The sequence below is a fragment of the Hyla sarda genome, chromosome 5 (assembly GCF_029499605.1).
Source record: "Hyla sarda isolate aHylSar1 chromosome 5, aHylSar1.hap1, whole genome shotgun sequence".
NCBI classification, from domain to species: domain Eukaryota; kingdom Metazoa; phylum Chordata; class Amphibia; order Anura; family Hylidae; genus Hyla; species Hyla sarda.
The window spans coordinates 110,174,715-110,188,873 of record NC_079193.1 but is presented as its reverse complement, the minus strand read 5'-3'; the positions used below and the strand labels follow the sequence as shown (position 1 = coordinate 110,188,873).

General features: G+C 42.4%; 1 protein-coding gene across 3 annotated transcripts in view; it reads left to right on the top strand.

Annotated features, from left to right (window-relative positions):
- Positions 1–14,159, top strand: part of OSBPL10 (oxysterol binding protein like 10) — an 857,577-nt gene that overhangs the window by 617,843 nt on the left and 225,575 nt on the right. The window lies entirely within an intron of this gene.

The window sequence follows — 14,159 nt, the reverse complement described above, 5'->3', positions numbered from 1 at the left end:
CCCCCATGTCGGCGATCGCCGCAAATCGCAAGGGAAATCGCCCTTGCGATCTGCGGCAATACCGGGCTGATCGGGTCTCTGGGACCCGACCGCCCGGTAATTTCGCATGATCCCGGCTGTCACAGACAGCCAGGACCATGCTGAAGTCTAGGAGCGAGGTGGCAAGCCTGCCACCTCCTCCGATCCCCTGCGATCTGTCGGTTACCTATCCAACCAATCGCAAGGGGGGGGGGGGCGGTTACTTCCTCCCGTCCTGCCCGGCCCCTTGAAGTCCGGAGGGGACGGTAGGAAGACCGGAGGATGCGGCGGGGGACGGGGGAGTGCTGGGGACCAGTCCCGGTACTTACCTCGTCCCTGAAGACCCGGATCCCGGCGATGAAGACGGCAGCGGCGGCGACAGGTGAGTAGATCTTCAGCCGCGGTCGGGCCCTTTACAGCAATGCACGTCGCCGTAAAGCGACATGCATTGCTGTAATGGGACCCTGTAAACTACAACTCCCAGCATGCCCAGACAGCCCTTGGCGTCTGGGCATGCTGGGAGTTGCAGTTTTGCAACATCTGGAGGTCCACAGTTTGGAGACCACTGTGCCCTTCCAGATGTTGCAAAACTACACATCCTCAGCATGCCCTTACTGTCCAGGCATGCTGGGAGTTGTAGTTCTGTAAACATCTGGCCCTTCAGATGTTGCAGAACTACAACTCCAAGCATGCCTGGACAGTTTTGGCATACTGGGAGTTGTAGTTTTGCAACATCTGGAAGGGCACAGATTGGGAACCACTGTATTAGTGGTCTGCAAACTGTAGTCCTCCAGATGTTGCAAAACTACAACTCCGAGCATGCTGGGAGTTGTAGTTCGGTAACATCTGGCTCTAAAGATGTTGCCGAACTACTACTCCCAGCATGCCTGAGAATGCTGGGAGTTGTGGTTTTGCAACAACTGGAGGCACACTGGTTGGGAAACATTGTCTGTTTCCTAACTCAGTGTTTCCCAACCGTGTGCCTCCAGCTGTTGCAAAACTATAACTACCAGCATGCACTGATAAACTGTGCATGCTGGGAGTTGTAGTTTTGTAACAGCTGGAGGTCCCCTCCCCTGTGAATGTACAGGGTACATTCACATGGGCAGGGGGCTTACAGTGAGTATCAGGCTGCAAGTTTGCGATGCAGCAAATTTTGCGCGGCAGCTCAAACTCGCAGCGGGAAACTCGCTGTAATCCCCCGCCCGTGTGACTGTACCCTAAAAACACTACACTACACTAACACAAAATAAAATAAAAAGTAAAAAACACTACATATACACATACCCCTACACAGCCCCCCTCCCCTCCCAATAAAAATGAAAAACGTCCGGTACGCCACTGTTTCCAAAATGGAGCCTCCAGCTGTTGCAAAACAACAACTCCCAGTATTGCCGGACAGCCATTGACCGTCCAAGCATGCTGGGAGTTTTGCAACAGCTGGAGTCACTCTGTTTGGGAATCACTGGCGTAGAATACCCCTATGTCCACCCCTATGCAAATCCCTAATTCAGGCCTCAAATGCGCATGGCGCTCTTACTTTGGAGCCTTGTCGTATTTCAAGGCTCAGTTTAGGGTCACATATGGGGTATCGCCGTACTCGGGAAAAATTGTGTTACAAATTTTGGGGGGCTTTTTCTCCTTTAACCCCTTATGAAAAGGTGAAGTTGGGGTCTACAACAGCATGTTAGTGTAAAAAAATAAAATTTTTACACTAACACGCTGGTGTTGCCCTATACTGTTCATTTTGACAAGAGGTAAAAGGGAAAAACGCCCCCCAAAATTTGTAATGCAATTTCTCCCGACTACGGAGATACCCCATAAGTGGGCGCAAAGTGCTCTGGGGGCGCACAACAAGGCCCAGAAGGGAGAGTGCACCAAGTACATTTGAGGTGTGACACCTCCACATGTGACCCCATTTCGGAAACTACACCCCTCACGGAATGTAATGAGGGGTGCAGTGAGAATTTACACCCCACTGGTGTCTGACAGATCTTTGGAACAGTGGGCTGTGCAAATTAAAAATTTTGTACAGCCCACTGTTCCAAAGTTCTGACAGACACCAGTGGGGGGGGGGGGGGGGGGGTAAATGCTCACTGTACCCCTTGTTACGTTCCTCAAGGGGTCTAGTTTCCAAAATGGTATGCCATGTTGGGGTTATTTTGCTGTCCTGGCACCATAGGGGCTTCCTAAATGCAACATGCCCCCCGAGCAAAATTTGCTCTACAAAAACCAAATATGACTCCTTCTCTTCTGAGCATTGTAGTTCGCCCGTAGTGCACTTCAGGTCCACTTATGGCGTACCTTCATACTCAGAAGAGATGGGGTTACAAAATTTGGGGGGTATTTTCTGCTATTAACCCTTGCAAAAATTTGAAATTTGGGGGGAAACACACATTTTAGTGAAAAAATATATATATTTTTTTACATATGCAAAAGTCGTGAAACCCCTGTGGGGTATTAAGGCTCACTTTATTCCTTGTTACATTCCTCAAGGGGTCTAGTTTCCAAAATGGTATGCCATGTGAGGGTTTTTTGCTTTTGTGGCACCATAGGGGCTTCCCAAATGCGACATGCCCCCCGACCAAAATTTGCTCTCCAAAAGCCAAATATGACACCTTCTCTTCTGAGCATTGTAGTTCGCCCGTAGTGCACTTCAGGTTCACTTATGGGGTACCTTCATACTCAGAAGAGATGGGGTTACAAATTTTGGGGGTATTTTCTGCTATTAACCCTTGCAAAAATGTGAAATTTAGGGGGAAACACACATTTTTGTGAAAAACATTTTTTTTTTTTTACATATGCAAAAGTCGTGAAACACCTGTGGGGTATTAAGGTTCACTTTACCCCTTGTTACATTCCCCAAGGGGTCTAGTTTCCAAAATGGTATGCCATGTGGGGATTTTTTGCGGTTCTGGTACCATAGGGGCTTCCTAAATGCAACATGCCCCCCAAAAACCATTTCAGAAAAACGTACTCTCCAAAATCCCCTTGTCGCTCCTTCGCTTCTGAGCCCTCTACTGCGCCCGCCGAACACTTTTCATGGACATATGAGGTATGTCCTTACTCGAGAGAAATTGGGCTACAAATATAAGTATAAATTTTCTCCTTTTACCCCTTGTAAAAATTCAAAAATTGGGTCTACAAGAACATGCAAGTGTAAAAAATGAAGATGGTGAATTTTCTCCTTCACTTTGCTGCTATTCCTGTGAAACACCTAAAGGGTTAAAACGCTGACTGAATGTCATTTTGAATACTTTGGGGGGGGGGGTGCAGTTTTTATAATGGGGTCATTTGTGGGGTATTTCTAATATGAAGACCCTTCAAATCCACTTCAAACCTGAACTGGTCCCTGAAAAATAGTGAGTTTGAAAATTTTGTGAAAAATTGGAAAATTGCTGCTGAACTTTGAAGCCCTCTGGTGTCTTCCAAAAGTAAAAACACGTCAATTTTATGATGCAAACAGAAAGTAGACATATTGTATTTGTGAATAATTTCTTTTTTTTATTTGGTATATCCATTTTGCTTACAAGCAGAGAGCTTCAAAGTTAGAAAAATGCAAAATTTTCAATTTTTTCAGCAAACGATGCAAGTATCGACAAAATTTTACCAATAACATAAAGTAGAATATGTCACGAAAAAACTATCTCGGAATCAGAATGATAGGTAAAAGCATTCCAGAGTTATTAATGTTTAAAGTGACAGTGGTCAAATGTTCAAAAAACGCTCCGGTCCTAAGGTGTAAAATGGCCTGGTCCTTAAGGGGTTAATGAGCAGTAAATATAGATGAGGGAGGTGTGTGTGACCTCAGCCAATCAGGGAAAATCAAACTCTGCACAGCTCTCTGCTCCCTTTCAGCTAAAGTGATGCAATCCTGTGACTTCCCGAGCCTAAAATACCTTCCACAACTGAGACATAGCAACAAACCCCCATCTATTTTCGACCCTTTTTGTTCTATGGTCCAGCTTGCGAGTCATGCCCACTCACACAAAGCTACAACCCCTTCTGTTTTCAGCCTACAATGCCTTCACAAATCGTCCTCACCTGAAGAAGACATATGAGGATGGGATAGGAGGTCGGGATATGAGGACAGGCTATAGGGATGGGGAATGAGGTTGGATTTTAAGGAGGGAATATGGGGTTGGGATATGAAGATGGGATATAAGGACTAAAGCTTCCTCCTATGTTGCTTTTTTTCCAACAACAACAAGGATTAGGTAGGAAAAAAACAGGCAATGCTGGATACTCTTCTAGTATTATATATATTTAGATTTTGTAGCCATAGAAATAAAAAATATTTTACTGGAGAACTCTTAAAATCATTGCTTCCCTGTATATTGCTTCTGAGCTTTTGCAAAGCTGATTTCCAACATTTAGCATTAATATATGCCACATATGATTTGGGGGATGGACTATTTTATGAACTATGTAAAGGAATTACTGTATGCTAAAGAGTAGCTGTGAGAAAGTCCTGTAACAAGGACTGGTATGTTATAGAAGTTCTAGGTTGAAATGCTGATTAGTGAAATCATTCTAAGAGTTAATGAATGAAACCATTTAAATGCAGACATTTATTTTCCTGAGGCCCTTCACATCTGGAACTTTATTGACAACATAGTGAAATAAACTTTATGCATTTAAAAAGCCACATTTTATTTTATATATTGCATTGCAGAATTACTTGAATATGTTGCAATTAATTCTAAATAATCAGAACATATCACAGCAAAAATAAACTCTTGTCTTGAAAATTTAAATAACTAAATGCATAGCTGTCCATCACTGAGCCAAAAAAATAAATAAAAATACTTCAGCCTTGCATAGTAATGATCATGTCCAGCCTTTTTTTTTTTTTTGTTTTGTCTTTTTTGGTGAGGAGAGAACCCCAGCTGCAGTCTGCTGCTCTTGTAAAATGAACCCTGTCTGTGTAGAATCTAACTAGTGTCAGTCAATCCATATCCACTGTATCCAGTCATAGAAAAGTCCTGAGTTAAGTCAATTCAGATTGTCTCTGTAAGTACTGCAAGTCCCAGCATTCCCAGTAAACCATGACTTAGGCTTCTCACTCCATTCAGTGTATCAGTGTAATCCTGCCTTCAGAGCATTGACTGTATATTTGTATTATTTTACTACTTTTTTCAGTAAAATTTACAAGTGGTTATCTTGCTTCCCTGCATTTGAGGAGTTATTTTCCAGTGCTTTAATACAGATGACAACTTGCTTTGGATCTGTATTATCCTCTTAAGGACCCAGGGTTTTTCCATTTTTGCATTTTCGTTTTTTCCTCCTTACCTTTAAAAAATAATAACTCTTTCAATTTTTCACCTAAAAATCCATATGATGGCTTATTTTTTGCGCCACCAATTCTACTTTGTAATGACGTCATTCATTGTACCCAAAAATCTACGGGAAAAAAAATCATTGTGAGACAAAATTGAAAAAAAAAAAAATACGCCATTTTGTAACTTTTGGGGGCTTCCGTTTCTGCACAGTAAAATTTTCGGTAAAAATGACACCTCTTGATTCTGTAGGTCCATACGGTTAAAATGATACCCTACTTATATAGGTTTGATTTTGTAGTACTTCTGGAAAAAATCAAAACTACATGCAGGAAAATGTATACATTTAAAATTGTCATTTTCTGACCCCTATAACTTTTTTATCTTACCGCATATGGGGCGGTATGAGGGCTCATTTTTTGCACCGTGATCTGAAGTTTTTAGCGGTACTATTTTTCAATTGATAGGACTTATTGATCGCTTTTTATTCATTTTTTCATTATATAAAAAGTGACCAAAAATGTACTATTTCAGGACTTTGGAATTTTTTTGCGCGCACGCCATTGACCGTGCGGTTTAATTAACAATATATTTTTATAATTCAGACATTTCCGCATGCAGCGATACCACATATGTTTATTTTTATATTTATTTACAATTTTTTTTAAATGGGAAAATGGGGGTGATTCAAACTTTTATTAGGGAAGGGGTTAAATGATCTTTATTCACTTTTTTTTCACTTTTTTTTTGCAGTGCTATAGCTCCCATAGAGACCTATAACACTGCACACACTGATCTTTTACATTGATCAGTGGTTTCTTATAAGAAATTGATGATTCTGCCGCTTGACTGCTCCTGCCTAGATCTCAGGCACTGAGCAGTCATTCGGCGATTGGACAGTGAGGAGGCAGGTAGGGATCCTCCAGCGGTCTTGTAAGCTGTTCGGGATGCCGCGATTTTGCCATGGCGATCCCGAACAGCTCCCTGAGCTAACCGGCATGGTTTCACTTTCATTTTAGACGCGGCTTTCAACTTTGAATGCCGCGTCTAAAGGGTTAATAGCAAGCGGCACCGCGATCAATGCTGCACGCTATTAGCCACGGGTCCCGGCCGTTGTTAGAGGCCAGGCCCGACCTGCTATGACGCGGGGCCACGCCGTGGCCCCCCGTTATAGAAAGGGTGCAGACTCAGGACGTACAGGTACACCCTGGGTCCTTAACAGGTTAAGTGAACTTAAAGGGGTATTCCAGGCAAAACCTTTTTCTATATATATATATATATATATATATATATATATATCAACTGGCTCTGGAAAGTTAAACAGATTTGTAAATTACTTCTATCAAAAAAATCTTAATCCTTCCAATAGTTATTAGCTTCTGAAGTTTTCTGTCTAACTGCTCAATGAAGATGTCACGTTCCGGTAGCTGTGCATGATGGGAGAATATACCCATAGGAACCGCACAGCTCCTGGGAAGTGAGTCATCAGAGAGCAGTTAGACAGAAAACAACAACTCAACTTCAGAAGCTAATAACTATTGGAAGGATTAAGATTTTTTAATAGAAGTAATTTACAAATCTGTTTAACTTTCCGGAGCCAGTTGATGTATAAAAAAAAGTTTTGACCTGGAATAACCCTTTAACCTGCAGGACTACACCCACCAACATCTTCACACATACCACACTCCTGGCATCAGGAAATGTCCAATAGTCAGTCAAGTATCCACCACCCAGCGCTAAGCTCTCCTCAAAAGTGATGCACCACAATTGGCATGGTTGCCACACATTATTTGTAGACATATGTCACTGTTTAAGTTGAAGTAGTTGTGTTTGGTAATGATTTGGGGGATGTATTTCCTGTTGTGGATTTGGAATAAGAGAGACAGGGAGCAGGTGTAAATTCAGTCGCTGTGTGGGATGTAACCGTACTGTTATATTCTACGTCCCCAAAAAAAGAAGGTTGGTTCGGTACAGTGCTGGGATTTGTAGTCACTTGTAGTCCAATAACAGATCCGAAGAGGGGTGCTCAGCTCCAGGACTAGACTAGACAATGCTTTGCATTACAGTGTCAAGTTTAGAAAAGGTAAAAAAGAAAACAAACAACCCCTGAGGAAGTCACATGGAGTGATGAAACGTGCTCTGCTAGACACATGCTTGCCTTTGTACCTCCCTATGTCTAACTGCTTTGATCATTTGTACTCATATATTCTTTGTTTGCCATTGTATTCACGTCCTACATCATATTACATCATCTCTGTAGTCTTGTAATAGGATTATTCTGTGTCCTTTATTCTACTGTGCTGCCTGATGAACTATTTACATAACTGATTATAGTGTTATCAGTGCTGTTTTTGTGGTACTGTGTTTTATACCTATTGCTGCACTTTTTTGTGTATCTTTGCACATTAATTCTTGTATATTACTGTATATTAATTCACTGTATATTACGAAATATTATACCGATTATTCTTTTATACTTCTGGTAAGCTCTTGGGAGTACTTGTTGATTGTTTCATGCATGTGTCCAGAGGGTGACCTTTGTAGTTTTTTCAATCTTTTTTGTGTCTTTCACTTTTGGTGTTGTTTTTCAAGAAAAAATTGTATTTGCATATCTATAATTGCAAAGATTTGTAAGGGAAAAAAAAAAAAAAAAAAGGTACACTTCAGTGTCATATACCAAGATGAAATGTAACTGCCTGATTCTTTTGTTCTTGGGGTAATAAGCCATTGCCCGAGGGGTTTGGCAGCAGCTTACCCTCTCTCTCCCAATTGTCACAAATTTCGGAAAGCTTACTAGATTATGAAACATCCCATTGGCAAGTAATTCACTGTCAAATATTCAACTCAAAAGTAAACTAAGCTGTGTTTCGCTCTTAGTCAAAAAGTCTAGTCCAGTATCTGGTCCAGTATATTGTTGTAGACCAAATAAACTATGTAAGTAAATGCCCATTAAAACAGTTTGTGCAGTTTTGAATGGCAAATATGTTGTAAATAACTTATGTAAGCACAATTGATGGATCTAGGTCAAGTATTCTCTAGCAAATACCCGTCTGGTTCTAAAATTTCTAAGGCTAATTTCTGACTACGTAAAATTTTCTAACATTTTATTTTGCATTCATATTTTGTTCCGTAATCAGCCAAAAGGCGGCAGCATTTTTTTTTTTTTTTTGCGGCCGTTTTTTATTGCCAATTACTGTCTAATAATGTGCATGTAAATTAAAATGTCTGGAAATGTTCCCAGTGTGATTGTAATGTTAATATGCAAAACACTTATGTACATAGAGTGAGGTATGTGCCATAAAAGACTGCCTGATGCCTATTACAATATTATGTGGGATGTGACTAGACAGACTGTCCTAAGGTTCATTAACTTCTTATTTAGAGAAGTTTATAAAGGTGTCCTAGATGCAGAGGTATTTTATTAGTTCCATTTATAAACTGATAAAACTAGAAATTTAATGGACTACTATCTCTTTCTGACAGTTAGTCACCCAGAAAGTAACACCACGTTTACATCCTTTCTTCTTGCCAGCTCTTATTTCCTTACTTTTATGCATTCAAAGATAAATTTGAAATTATTGTAACTTTTATATGTACTTATGTCAGAGTCTGAGAATTATTCACTGTTCTATAATACTTCCCCACATAACACATACAGAATAGTTTCATGGTAATTATTATTGGGTAAAATTTTAAGGCACATTAGACGTGTCAGCCAAACCTGCAGACAATCTAATATGCATGAGGACCTTCTGATTCTTCCCCAACAATGTTGAGAAAGATGGATAGAGTAAATTACATTTCAAGTTCCTTTTGTTCTTGGGGTGATAAGGCGCTGCAGCGGCCTGCCCTCTCTCTCCTTATTCTGACATCTGTCTTATTGATATGGCTTCCTTAACAATAAAAAATCATATTGGCCAATTGACAACAAAAAATCATCACCTATAATGAAGTATACCTTGCTAGAATTGTTTGACTTGTCTTATTGTTGTTATCAGCAGTACATGATCATTTGTAAAAGAATAACCCTCTGGTGATTAAAGTAGGCATGTTCAGCCTATGTATGTTTAAAGGGGTCCTCCCCAGCGTTTGGAACATTTAGTTCCAAACGCTGGGTGAAGGCTTTGGGGGTCGTCACGCCTTGCCCCTCGTGATGTCACACCCTGTCCCTCGTGACGTCACACCCCACCCCCTCAATGCAAGTCTGTGGGAGGGGGTGTGACGGCCATCGAAGCCCGCAACCGGCATTGGGAACTAAATGTTCCAACACTGGGGAGTGGAGTACTCCTTTAATAAATGATCATTCATCCTTCCAGGCTATGTTCCCACTTAAGATTTATGTGGACACAATGGGGGACATTTATCAAAACCTGTGTAGAAGAAGAGTGGTGCAGTTACCTATAGCAACCAATCAGAATCTTTCTTTAATTTTTCAGAGACGCTTGTACAAATGAAATAAGTGATCTGATTTGTTGCTCTGGGAATATGCACCACTCTTTTTCTCTACACAGGTTTTGATCAATCTCCCCCAATAAGTTTACGTGTATACATATGCAAGTGACTAACAAGTTTACATTGTGCACAAACAAAAAAAGTTTGTGTAGAGAACTATAGAAATTGTAATTCTAAAAATATCATCTATTATGCCCTGTACAGTAGGTAGGTCAGACCAGCCACCTCCAGAGAACTTGCCTTATGAGACATATTTCAGATAGTAGAAATTCTGCTGTAAACATTTTGGCCTTAAGTGGACATTTTAAGAATGTACTTAACCCCTTAAGGACTGAGCCCTTTTTCACCTTAAGGACCAGTTCAGGTTTGAAGTGGATTTGAATGGTCTTCATATTAGAAATACCCCATAAATGACCCCATTATAAAAACTGCACCCCCGAAAGTATTCAAAATGACATTCAGTAAGCGTTTTAACCCTTTACGGGTTTCACAGGAATAGCAGCAAAGTGAAGGAGAAAATTCACAATCTTCATTTTTTACACTCGCATGTTCTTGTAGACCCAATTTTTGAATTTTTGCAAGGGGTAAAAAGGAGAAAATTTTTACTTGTATTTGAAACCCAATTTCTCTCGAGTAAGCACATACCTCATATGTCTATGTTAATTGTTCAGCGGGCGCAGTAGAGGGCTCAGAAGGGAAGGAGCGTCAAATGATTTTTGGGGGGCATGTCACTTTTATGAAGCCCCTATGGTGCCAGAACAGCAAAAAAAAAACACATGGCATACCATTTTGGAAACTAGACCCCTCAGGGAATGTAACAAGGGGTAAAGTGAACCTTAATACCCCACAGGTGATTCACGACTTTTGCATATGTAAAAAAAAAATAATTTTTTTTTACCTAAAATGCTTGGTTTCCCTAAAGTTTTACATTTTTAAAAAGGGTAATAGCAGAAAATACCCCCCAAAATTTGAAGCCCAATTTCTCCCGATTCAGAAAACACCCCATATGGGGGTGAAAAGTGCTCTGCTGGCGCACTACAGGTCTCAGAAGAGAAGGAGTCACATTTGGCTTTTTTGAAGGAAATTTTGCTCTGGGGGCAAGCAAGTGCTCTGCTGGCGCACTACAGGTCTCAGAAGAGAAGGAGTCACATTTGGCTTTTTTGAAGGAAATTTTGCTCTGGGGGCAAGCCGCATTTAGGAAGCCCCTATGGTGCCAGGACCGCAAAATAACCCCACATGGCATACCATTTTGGAAACTAGAGCCCTCGGGGAATGTAACAAGGGGTTAAGTGAACCTTAATACCCCACAGGCGTTTCACGACTATTGCATATGTAAAAAAAATAAAAAAAAATTTACCTAAAATGCTTCTTTTCCCAAAAACTTTACATTTTTAAAAAGGGTAAAAGCAGAAAATACCCCCCAAAATTTGAAGCCCAATTTTTCCCGAGTACGGCGATACCCCATATGTGACCCTTAACTGTTGCCTTGAAATACGACAGGGCTCCAAAGTGAGAGCGCCATGCGCATTTGAGGCCTAAATTAGGGATTGCATAGGGGTGGACATAGGGGTATTCTACGCCAGTGATTCCCAAACAGGGTGCCTCCAGCTGTTGCAAAACTCCCAGCATGCCTGGACAGTCAACGGCTGTCCAGCAATACTGGGAGTTGTTGTTTTGCAACAGCTGGAGGCTCCGTTTGGAAACCGTGGTGTACCAGACGTTTTTCATTTTTATTGGGGAGGGGAGGGGGGCTGTGTAGGGGTATGTGTATACGTAGTGTTTTTTACTTTTTATTTTATTTTTTGTGGTAGTGTAGTGTAGTGTTTTTAGGGTACAGTCGCACGGGCGGGGTTCACAGTAGTTTCTCGCTGGCAGTTTGAGCTGTTGCAGAAAATTAGCTGCAGCTCAAACTTGCAGCCCGATACTTACTGTAAGCCTCCGCCCATGTGAGTGTACCCTGTACATTCACATTGGGGGGGACATCCAGCTGTTGCAAAACTACAACTCCCAGCATGCGCTGACAGACTGTACATGCTGAGAGTTTTAGTTTTGCAACAGCTGAAGGCACACTGGTTATGTATCACGGAGTTTGTGACCTTACTCAGTGTTTCAAAACCAGTGTGCCTCCAGCTGTTGCAAAACTACAACTCCCAGCATGTACAGTGCATGGTGTAAGGTGACTGCTGGGAGTTGTAGTTTGCAACAGCTGGAGGCACACCGGTCGTGAAACACTGAGTTAGGTAAAAAAAAATACTCTGTTTCACAACCAGTGTGCCTTCAGCTGTTGCAAAACTACAACTCTCAGCAGTCACCGACAGCCAACGGGCATGCTGGGAGTTGTAGTTATGCAACCAGCAGATGCACCACTACAACTCCCAGCATGCACTTTAGCTATTTGTGCAAGCTGGGAGTTGTAGTTATACAACAGCTGAAGTTACACTTTTACATAGAAAAAATGTGCCTCCAGCTGTTGCAAAACCATAAGTTCCAGCATGCCCATAAGGGAATGCTGGGAGTTGTGGTGGTCTGCCTCCTGCTGTTGCATAACTACAGCTCCCAGCATGCCCTTTTTGCATGCTGGGAGCTGTTGCTAAGCAACAGCAGGAGGCTGTCACTCACCTCCTGCTGCTGCTCCATCGCAGACTGTCCCTCGCCGCCGCCGTCGCTCCTGGGGCCCCTGATCCCAACATGGACGCCGGGGATCGGGGTCCCCAGCACCCGGGGTCGTCTTCCCGCACCCGCTCACGCCCTCCGGAAGAGGGGCGGAGCGGGTGCGGGAGTGACACCCGCAGCAGGCGCCCTGATTGGTCGGCCGGTAATCCGGCCGACGAATCAGGGCGATCGTGAGGTGGCACCAGTGCCACCTCACCCCTGCAGGCTCTGGCTGTTCGGGGCCGTCAGAGATGGCCCCGAACAGCCAGTAATTCCGGGTCACCGGGTCACTGGAGACCCGATTGACCCGGAATCGCCGCAGATCGCTGGACTGAATTGTCCAGCGATCTGCGGCGATTGCCGACATGGGGGGGCATCCGGCTCCGGTCCCCAACCGGCTAGCGGTGGGGTCCGGAATTCCCACGGCCGTATGGATACGCCCTGCGTCCTTAAGGACTCGGGATGCAGGGCGTATCCATACGCCCTGCGTCCTTAAGAGGTTAAATGGACTCTATCAGATACAAAAACTTTTGATAAGTTGTAAAGCATGCTAAAGCAATAGGTTTTGCAATTGCTTTCATTAGAAAATTTTCAGTATTTCATACTGAAAAAGCCAGTCAAACAACTGCCCACCCCCCTTTCTGCTTGGACCCATACTAGTCCTGCTGTGTCCATGCATCACCACCTGTGTCATGGACATGTTTCCTTGATTGACAGCTGTGAGCACAGGGCTCACAGCTGGAGGAAAAATCCTCCCACTGTCAGCTTGTGTCCCACTACAGCCAGTGAGGACAAGCTGGGAGTTGTAGTTTTGCTAATGCTAGGAAAGATGTGAGCAGACAGCATACTGAGGGAGGGGGCCGAGACCTGTACAGTGAGGCCACGCCCCCTCCCTTTGAGAGGAATTCAGACTAGTGAGCTAAATTAAAAGTGTAATAAAAAAATAAAAATAGGTGCTAGACACATAAAAAATGTACATGATCAGGATTAGGTACTAAGTGATATATTAAAAAAAATAAAATTTTGGTTGGATCTGACTGGTACACTTTAAGGGGAAAACCTCTAACCTGTCAGTTGCAGACATAATAAGAGTATAGGTGCCAATAAGGGGAGGTAGTATGAGGCAAAAACGTACCAATAGCATATTTAGGCTAGCTTTCACATGTTGAAAATGTCCTCAACATAGATTATATTGTTCGTGGAGGAGGCATTCTACACATGAACCTATGCCATCATTTAAATTTGGGGAAAAAAAAAGAGATGTGGAGGCACTTTTGGCCTCAGCAATGTCCAGATTATTCAGTCCAGTCACAGCTACAAAACAAGGCCGACGCGCTGTTTCACGCACATCTGCACTTAATCATGAACTATGAAACGGCCCGTCAGCCCTGTTTTGTATCTGTGACATGACCGTATAATCTGGACATTGCTGAAGCCATGAGTGCCTCCAAATCTCTTCTTTTGCCAAGTTTATCCAAGTGTTCGTGATCACAGCCAGAGTCAGAACCATGGGTAATAGCTGCTGTTCATATTACCTCCTCAACTAGTACACGATAGTGCCGACCACTTTTTCGTTTTCTTTTCTATAGACTGTATATATGCCATCTTTTAGTCCATGTCTCCTTTTTTAGATTTCATTTGTTAGTTTAAATATACCTTTTGCATGCATCTTTGTATTGTTATTTATGGAACACATTTGGTCAAATGAAACAATGAAAACTGTTTCACATTTTCAGTATAGGTACCATAGTTATTCTG